This window comes from Malaclemys terrapin, chromosome 11 (genome assembly GCF_027887155.1).
Source record: "Malaclemys terrapin pileata isolate rMalTer1 chromosome 11, rMalTer1.hap1, whole genome shotgun sequence".
In the NCBI taxonomy this organism is placed as follows: Eukaryota; Metazoa; Chordata; order Testudines; family Emydidae; genus Malaclemys; species Malaclemys terrapin.
Genome location: NC_071515.1, coordinates 70,038,541 through 70,047,527, shown reverse-complemented (window position 1 = coordinate 70,047,527; position 8,987 = coordinate 70,038,541).

The window sequence follows — 8,987 nt, the reverse complement described above, 5'->3', positions numbered from 1 at the left end:
ATCAAGCAGGACCAAGTCAGGGTCTTTTTGATTGCACCAACTTGGCCAAGACAAGTTTGGTTTCCTTTACCTCATCAGAGTCATCTCTCATCCTCTGTGGCGGCTCCCAATCCGTTCTCAACTCTTGTCTCAGAATGCTTGTTGAACACTTCACCCCAATCTGAACATTCTACAACTCCAAGAATGGCTCCTCAGTGGTACTCTGGTCTAGAGGCATCTTGTTCATTGGAAGAACAACATGTGCTGTTAAATAGCAGGAAGGGATCTACAATATTTGCTTACCTCCAGAAGTGGAGAAGATATCATCTTTGATGTAACCACCATCATCTTTCAACTATCCAGTCATCTCTTTAACAATCTTGGATTAACTGTTGGAATTGAAAACATCGAGTCTCTTTGAGTTCCATCAAGGTTCATTTAGTGTCAGTAACAGCTTTCCACTCACCAGTAGAAGGTTTCTCAATTTTTGCACATCTGACCACAGTGAGGTTCCTGAAAGCTCTTATGAATCTTATTCCACAAATTAGAGATCCTACTCCACTTTGGGATCTCAATCTTGTTCTTAACCATCTCATGAAACAGCATTTTGAGCCACTACATGCTCATTGTTATATTTGTCTATGAGGATGGCCTTTTTGGTGGCCATCACTTCTGCTCAGAGGGTTGGGGAGATGGAGACTCTAATAGCAGGCCCTCCATTTAATGTGTTCTCCAAGGAGAAGGTATGACCCCATCCAAATTTTTTACCTAAAATTTCTTCTGAATTTCATATTAACCAGACTTTTCACCTTCCAGTTTTCTTTCCTTAAGCTGCATCAGTCTACAGAGGAAGCTACCTTCCATATAATAGGTGTTAAGAGTGTGTTGGCCTTTTACTTGGACTGAATCAGACCATTCAAGAAATCCCTTACATCTGTTGTTTCTATTGCAGATAGGTCTAAGGGAATCCACTATTTCCACACAGAGTGGGCAAACATTTTGGTCCGAGGGCCACATCTGGGTATGGAAATTGTGTGGTGGGCCATGAATGCTCATGATTGGAGGTTGGGATGCAGTAGGGGGTGAGGGCTCCAGCTGGGGATGCGGGCTCTGAGGTGGGGGGTTGGGGGTGCAGGAGGGTGCTCTGGGGTGGGACCAAGGGGGTCAGGGCTGGGGCAGGGGGTTGTGGCACGGGAGGGGGTCAGGGGTGCAGGCTCCGGGCGGCGCTTACTTCAAACAGCTCCCAGAAGCAGTGGCATGTCCCCCTCCGGCTCCTATGCAGAGGTGTGGCCTGGCAGCTCTGCGTGCTGCCCCATCCGCAGGTGCCACCCCTGCAGCTCCCAGTGGCTGCTGTTCCCAGCCAATGGGAGCTGCGGGGGTGGCGCTTGGAGTGGGGGCAGCATGCAGAGCCCCTGGCTGCCCCTACGGGTAGGAGCCAGAGGGGGAACATGTCTTTACTTCCAGGAGCCGCACAGAGTGGGGCAAGCTGGTGGGAGCTTGAGGGACGGATTAAAATGTCTGCCGGGCCGTAGTTTGCCCACCCCTGCTCTGGATGTGTTACTTGTTATGATTTGGCTGATGCTCAATCTCCCCTATGAGCGACTGCACATTCTATATCATGGTCTACATCTATAGCCATACTCAAACACAGTTCAGTTGCTGAGATCTGCACAGCTGCAACGTGGACTTTCAGTGCATGCTTTTCTCAGCCATTGTGCTTTGGTACACGCTGCTAGACTGGATGTTGCTGTAGGCAATGCAGGTCTCTCTTCCATGCTGGATTCTGTTCCGAACTTCCTGCCTCCTTAAGGGGGTTGCTCTGTGCTATTTTCAATACCTTCAAAGGCTCAGACTCCCCCATGACATCAGCAAACTTCTCTCTTTTATATGATGTTCTGCTTCCAAATCCATAGCAAAACATTTCTGAATACGTTGCAACCAAGAACTTTTGCTAAAACGTGGCTCTGAATGTCCAAAGGGGAAACACAAAAGTATGCATTATGTTATGATTCCTTCAGAAAGCTGCCAAGAACAGTAAGGTCTCCACTGCCAAAGAGGGATAATTGAATGAAGTCATTCTTGGATAACAACTATCGTAAGTGCAACAGTGTGTATTAACCCTTAAGGAACCAAATTAAATGTTCCACATGTTGTCTGTGAAAATCATGCTAAAGCCTGAAACTGGCTAGTAGCCGTCACACTGGTTTGTTGGGAGTTTTGTCACTTACCTTGATGGTACATGTTGGTGGCAGCCATACTACTCCAGGAACTATTGCTGCTCTGGAGCCCCCTGCTGGAATGGATGGGACTGAGCTATATCTTCCTGCTGTGTGTGCATAGTTCCTTCAGCTGGAAGAGCTATTCCAATAAACTCAGAGCTGTGGAAGGTGCAGAAAGTCAGCCTGAGGGGTCTATTTTGTATTGCATTCATTTTGTCATAGCTGTGAGTGAAGCAGCAGCCCAGCTGCACCAAGAACAGACTTACCCCTAAAACGGGTCCAGTCCCCTCCCCAAATGCTTAATTCTAGCAAATACACTGGCCTCCTGCAAATCAGAGATTACTAATGGACATGGAGGCGGGCATCTGATTAGCACCTTCAAACTGTAGAAATCTGTTGTGACATTTAAAAACAGTTTTGCAGCACTTTGTGACAGCAGGATAAGTGGTGGTTACATTTTCAGAGCTGAATGATTGGAGGAGAAAGTCAACAGTGTACTTGAAAAGCTATTCCAGTGAGAAAGGGGCTCATCCCGGCAGGATCCAGATCACTAGGCCAGACACATATACTGAAATCATTTTCCAAAGACCAAAAAAGACAGTTACCTTTTCCGTAACTGGTGTTCTTCGAGATAATATGGAGATATACCTATCTCATAGAACTGGAAGGGACCTCAAAAGGTCATCGAGTCTAGCCCCCTGCCTTCACTAGCAGGACCAAGTACTGATTTTTGCCTCAGATCCCTAGGTGGCCCCCTCAAGGATTGAACTCACAACCCTGGGTTTAGCAGGCCAATGCTCAAATCACCGAGTTATCCCTCTGATAAACAAAGAATCCCCCCCCATCAACAATAGATGTGTTGCTCATGTCTATTCCACAATAGGTGTGCATGCTTGCCACGTGCACCGGTGCTGGAAGTTTTTCCCCTAGCAGTACCCATAAGGGAGTGCCCCAGCGACCCCTGGAGTGGCACTTCCATGGCGCGGTATAAGGGGTACTGCGCGCTCCCCCCACCCTCAGTTCCTTCTTGCCAGACAACTCCGACAAATGTGAAGGAGGGCGGGATGTGGAATAGACATGAGCAACACATCTCGAAGAACACCAGTTATGGAAAAAGTAACTGTCTTTTCTTCTTCGAATGATTTCTCATGTGTATTCCATAATAGGTGATTCCAAGCTATATCTGTTGGAGGTGGGTAGGAGTTCACAAATTCTCGGGACGGAGCACAGCCCTGCTGAACCTGGCGTCATCCCTGGTCTGGGAGACGATCGCATAGTGCAAGGTGAATGTGTGAACTGAAGACCATGTGGCAGCCCTACAAATGTCCTGAATGGGGACATGGGCCAAAAAGGCAGCCGATGAGCCCTGAACCTGAGTCGAGTGCGCCTTCACAATTGGGATTCCCGCCAGGTCATAACAGGTACGGATGCATGAGGTGATCCAGTTGGAGAGCCGCTGGCCATGGCAGGGCAACCACCAGGTCCGGGAGTGTCCCATACCACTGCTGCCTGGGCCATGCCATCGCAATCAGAAGGACCTGGGCCTTGTCCATCTTTATCTTTTCCAGGACCTTGCCGATCAGCGGGAACAGGGGAAAGGCATAGAGAAACTGGCCTGACCAGGACAGGAGGAAGGCATAGGAGATAGTGCCCTGTTCCAGCTCCTCCCACCCCCAAGCAGAATCAGAGGCAGCGACGGTTCTGCCGAGTCATGAACAGGTCCACCTGGGGAGTTCCCCACACTTGGAAAAGTCTGGGTAGAGAGACCACTCGGGCTGAGAGGAGAAGTCCCTGCTCAAACAATCCACACCGCCCGGCAGATGGAAGACTTGTATGCAGATGTCATGGGCTATACAAAAATCTCACAGCCTGAGGGCTTCATGGCAGAGGATCGGGCCCCGCCTTGCCTGTTGATGTAGGACATTGAGGCTATGTTGTTCGTGAGGACCCTGACCACCCAGCCCTCCAGGTGCGAGCGGAAGGCCATGCATGCCAGCCGTACTGCCCTGAGCTCCTTGACATTTATATGGAGGGTCAGATCCTGAGCCAACCACAGACCTTGGGTCTGAACGTTCCCCACATGGGCTCCCCATCCCAGGTCCAACACGTCGGACACCAGCTCCAGCGACGGGGCCCTGCCCCTGAACGGAACCCCTTGGAGCATGTTTCTCGGGAGGACCACCATCGTAGGGAGGTAATCACTGGCTCAGGTAGTGTGAGGACTTTGTCCATCCTGTCCCTGGCTTGGGAAAACTCCAAGGCCAACCATCGCTGGAGGGGCCTCCTCCTGAGTCTGGCGTGATGGACCACATAAGTGCACGCCGACATGTGACCCAAGAGCTGGAGGCACAGTCTGGCTGTTGTCACTGGAAACCTTGTGACCGTGTCAATGAGCCCCTTCAGGGTCTCGAACCTGTCCGGTGGGAAGGAGGCTCTGGCCGATGAAGCGTCCAGGACTGCCCCGATAAACTCTATGCGTTGAACCGGGACTAACGTGGATTTGGTGTTTACCAACAGGCCCAAAGTGGTGCACGTAGACAGAAGGAGCGCCATGTGATCCCGCACCTGTGACCGGGAGCTGCCCTTGACCAACCAGTCGTCCAGAAAGGGGAATATCTGGACCCCTCTGCGCCTGAGGTAGGCCGCCACCACGGACATACATTGTGTGAATACCCTGGGGGCAGTGGACAGACCAAACGGGAGGACCATAAATTGGTAGTGTTCCTGCCCCACCGTGAAATGGAGAAAGGGTCTGTGCCCCTCAAGTATATGAATGTGGAAGTATGCGTCCTGCAGATCAAGGGTGGCATACCAGTCCCCGGGATCCAGGGAGGGGATGATGGAGGCCAGGGAGACCATGCGGAACTTGAGCTTCACCATGTATTGGTTCAGGCCTCACAGGTCCAAGATGGGCCTGAGCCCCCCTTTGGCCTCCGGGATTAGTGGGAACAGTACCCCTTGCCCTTGAACTCCTCGGGGACTGCTTCCACCACTCCTAGGCCCAGGAGCCATCCCACCTCCTGCTCGAGCAGAGCCTCGTGCGAGGGATCCCCCAGGAGGGGTGGGGAGTGATTGGGCGGGGAGGAAGTAAACTGGAGGGTGTAGCCCCGGGAGATGGTGTTGAGGACCCATTGGTCTGAGGTCAGCTGTGACCACTCCGGGAGGAAAGCACACAACCGGTTGGAGAAGGGAAGCTTTATTAAGGGTGGATCCTTGAGGATAACTGGCAGGACGCCCGCGGGCGTCCCGTCAAAACCGCCTTTTCCCCACTGCCCTTGGAGGACCCAGCCTGGGGGGCAGGATGAGACTGCCTCTGTGGGCGCCTCTTGTAGTCCCGCAACTTCTTATAAGCGGTATCGTATTTTGGGTGGGTGGCCTGAGCGGGAGTCTGCTGCAGCTTGAACTTAGGTTGAGTCAGAGCCGGAACATAGAGACCCAGAGTCTGGAGAGTTGTGCGGGAGTCTTTCAGGCCATGCAGCTTTGTATCTGTTTGTTCCGCAAACAGAGCATTGCCGTCAAACGGGACGTCCTGCAGGGAAGTCTGTGCCTCGCTGGACAGCCCAGAGAGCAGGAGTCATGACGCCCTTCTTATGGACATCGCAGAGGCCATGGGCTGCACAGCCGTGTCCGCTGCATCCAAAGTTGCCTGCAGGGTTGCCCTGGCAGCCACTGTGCCCTCCTCCACCAGCGCTTTGAACTCTTCTGGAGGGAGTCCTCGAACTTGGGCAGGGAGCCCCACAGATTGAACTCATACCGGCCCAGGAGAGCCTGATGGTTTGTCACCCATAACTGGAACCTCGAGGAGGAATAAATTTTCCTTCCAAAAGAGTCCAGCCTCCTTGAATCTTTATTTTTTGGGGTAGGGGCTGGCTGGCCCTGCCATTCCCTGTGGTTGAACGACTCGACCATCAGGGAGCTAGGAGCAGGGTGGGTGTATAAGTATTCCTGCCCCTTGGCGGGTACAAAATACTTGCATTCTGCTCTCTTAGAGATGGGGGCCAGTGAGGCCAGGGTTTGCCACAGGGCATTTGAAATTTTCGCCACTTTTCATGGAGAGGCAAGGCCACCCTGCCCAGTGCCGAGGAGGACAGCACGTTAAACAGGGAGGCTGAGGGCTCCTCCATCTCCTCTGCTTGGAGGTGGAGGCTTGATGCCACCTTTTTAAAGAGTTCTTGGTGGGCTCTAAAGTCCTCCTGTGGGACGGAAGGAGGAGGGGCCGTAATCACCTCATCCGTGGAGGGTGAGGAGGCCGGCGTGGTACTTTGGGTGTCCACCAGCACCGGAGGGTCCACCACCAGGTCAGTCTCTGGGCACGGTGCCGAGGATGTACGTCCCACTGACTCCTTCCTCAGAGGTCTGGAGAGGGAGGCCGAAGGTCCTTCTGAGGCTCCGGCCACTGAGCGAGCCCCCACCGGGGGCTGTGTCAAGGGCCACGGTGCCCACTGGTACCATTGGGACGGCCACGGGGCCCGTGCCACTGCACTTGCTGTGGCACTGGCGGAGCCGGCTGTTAGGCCTGGCTGGCCTGATCCATCAAAGGACGACTAAGAAGGGAGGCCAGGCTGACATATGACCTGCCGCTGTTCCTGGACCAGGAGGAGCGGCGGCGCTGGGAACGATGCCGACCACAGGACCGCGATCCCGACGTGGAGGACCGGTACCATTGGTAACAGCTGCTCCGCAATCGGCTCCGGCAGGCAGACCCGCGATGGCAAGACGCCAGTGATCAACACCCAGGGCTGCAGAGGCAGGGCCGTGGCGGGGTCCTGGAGCTGAACAGGAATGACGTTGATGTTCGTGCCGTGACCGGCTGTGATAGCCCCTCCGAGATGAGGACCTTTGGTGACATCTGCCTCAATCCCATTGGTGTTCGCTCCTCAAGGCGGAGTGGTGTCAAGAGTCTCAGTCAGACGGAACCCAACCAGACAGCCTGGTGGGCGTCGAGGGCGATCCACGTGGATTTTCCCTGAACGGTCACTGGGCAGTGAACGGTGTCAGAAACATTCCCTCGACCGAGACGTGGGGCGACTGCGGAGATCCCAGCGGTGGTTTGCCTCTGGATCGCGGGGTCGACATCGGCAGTGCTCCTGGTACTGGCCTGGACATAAGGTCCCACGCCACCTGCAGAGCGGACATTCGGGGAGGTCTACTCCAAATGGGCCGGGCTGCTCCGCTCGACTTGAGTTGGAGGCCTCAAGGCCGGTGGGGATCGAGGACTCCCCTACGTGGGTCTAGCCTCTGTTCCGGGTTTACTCCGGTGCCACGGTGAAGAAGGCCTCTTCCTAGCCTTCTTGGCATGCCCCGTGGATGGGGAGCGGTGCTGACTAGTCGATGGCGCCGGAGGGTCACTACGCACCAACACCACAGTGCCCGGTGCTGACTCGGAGCGGTGTGCCGGAGCCGGGGTCAGTGCTGACTCCATCAGGATAGCTCGGAGCCTAATGTCTCTTTCTCTCTTGGTCCGAGGCTTAAACGACTTGCAAATCTTGCAGCGATCGCTGACATGGGTTTCCCCCAAACAGTATAGGCAGTCTGTGTGCGGATCACTCCGTGGCATAGATCGCTTACAAGTGACGCACGTCTTAAAATCGGAGCATGGGGCATGGCCTGCCCGGGCACTCTAGCTAAACTAAACAGCTAACTAACTACAGGTTCCAACACGGAACGAACAAGCAATTTTGGGGACGAGCCACAGCAAAGCTGGAGCAGAGCAGTTCCGAAGCACCTTCACTGGCGGCAAGAAGGAACTGAGGGTGGGGAGAGCACACAGCTCCCCTTATACCACGCCATGGAGGCGCCACTCCAGGGGTCGCTGGGGTGCTCCCCTATGGGTACTGCTAGGGGACAAACTTGCAGCACCAGTGCACGTGGCGAGCATGCACACCTATTGTGGAATACACATGAGCAATCACTCAAAGAAGCAGCTTTATGCCCAGCAAGTGTGTGTGTATAAACAAAGAGTGGAAAGAGACTAACAGTCAATATATCAATCATACACTGTGTTTGTAAATTCGGTTCAAAAATATTCTCAAACTGCGATGTTTAAGGACCTTTAATTGCTCCAAAGTGTATCTTGGTCAGATAGATGAGGCATCAGCATGTTTTTGTTTTCACTAAAACCCCACTGTGTAAGAATGGACAGGCCAGAAGAGAAAATAAAGCACCAGGACTCAGATATTCTGCTATCAGGCATGGGACAAAAACAGTGGGTGGATTAGATAGTTCTGGCTATTCCTTTAATGGGGACGCAAAGACCATTGAACTCCAGCACTATCCCACTGGCTGCTGTATTCATTCAGCAAGTGATTTGTCATTGCTTATGGATGTGCAGGTCCAGTAGCTATTGGTTGATGTTGCCCCTTCAGCCATCTTCAGTTAGGCAAGTAACATCCCAGACAGTAGGTGCTAGATTTTGCAAGGGGCTGAGCACTTTGGCCCTGCTCCAGCAAAGGACTTAACCAAAGCCAGCCTACTCAAGGTGCTTAAAGTTAAGCATGTGTTTAATTGCTTTGCTGGAGTAGGGCCAGAACACTCAGCGTATTGCAGGCTCGAGCCCTCACAGCTCTGTGCCAGCTCAGAATCACTTACCTGGCCTGTGTTTGTAAGCCAGTATTTCGAGTGCCCCTAAACAAACTTCCCCAGATGCATGAGGGATTTTTAGATATTTTTACTAATGCATAGAGTTGTGAAGTGCAGTGAAGGTGAGTGAGAATAACATGCACTGTGGAACAAAGTGAGCCTGTTACTTTAATGACTCAAATTAGTAGCTAGAAAAACAATATGCTAGGC